Source organism: Temnothorax curvispinosus, unplaced genomic scaffold, assembly GCF_003070985.1.
Source record: "Temnothorax curvispinosus isolate PA1 unplaced genomic scaffold, ASM307098v1 QBEX01014709.1, whole genome shotgun sequence".
NCBI lineage: Eukaryota > Metazoa > Arthropoda > Insecta > Hymenoptera > Formicidae > Temnothorax > Temnothorax curvispinosus.
The window spans coordinates 5,189-6,042 of record NW_020224489.1 but is presented as its reverse complement, the minus strand read 5'-3'; the positions used below and the strand labels follow the sequence as shown (position 1 = coordinate 6,042).

Genomic DNA, 854 nt, shown 5'->3' with positions numbered 1-854 from the left:
ATTGTAAAATTAATTAATATAAAATGACATACCATTACAGTTTGTGAAAATATTATTTATTAAATATTATTATTTTAATTAATTGTAATGTAAATCACATCATATTACAATGTACAAGTCGATGTTCTTACTGTCATAGAATGTGATAAAGCCAAATTTTCATCGTTGCTTGCGACAGCAACTAGCTGTACGAAATTCGACTCGCAAGGCTGATCTCAATTTGTGCCATGATCAGTGCCTGTCACATTTCTCTGTGTATCATCTGTTCCTAAAAATCGTATCATTCATATTACAATTCAGTACTTATGTTATAAATGATTTTTAATTCACAAATGTGTACTTAGAATTTAGGTTACATTTAGTAACATGTAAAGTTATGAATATTTCAGAAATTGTATTGGACTCTGCACAAATAAATTGGAAAATATTGATTTGGAATACAAACACGTTTATAGCAAGGATTATGGATAATATGTAAGGACCTGAAATATTGTCAATACTTACTCGATATTTTACTCAATTCTGTGTTGACACTATGATCTACTATCGATGCCATTGGAACCGCATCAGGAAGTAGTTTTTGAGACTCTTCCCGAGTCTTCTACTAAATTTTTAAGCCATGTCTTATCTTCGAATTGACCAGGTAGAAAATGTTCTGAACAAACTCGAGCTGCAAAAAACGTTACATAATTTTTATATATTTTACATATGCAAATTAATAAATATCTTATACATTTTTACAAAGCATGTAGCACGTTTTTATTCATATTAATTACACAAGTATTTTTTAAATTCATAAACAAAATTCATACAATAATATTGTACACTTACCAGAAGTAGGGTTAATGTTCTTT

General features: G+C 28.5%; 1 long non-coding RNA gene across 1 annotated transcript; it reads right to left on the bottom strand.

The window, feature by feature from the left end:
- Positions 1–40: 40 nt before the first annotated feature.
- Positions 41–576, bottom strand: LOC112464913. Its single transcript, XR_003041962.1, has 2 exons — positions 505–576; positions 41–268 (listed from the first exon to the last, which is right to left on the bottom strand). It is a non-coding gene; the product is annotated as an uncharacterized LOC112464913 (long non-coding RNA).
- Positions 577–854: the final 278 nt, after the last annotated feature.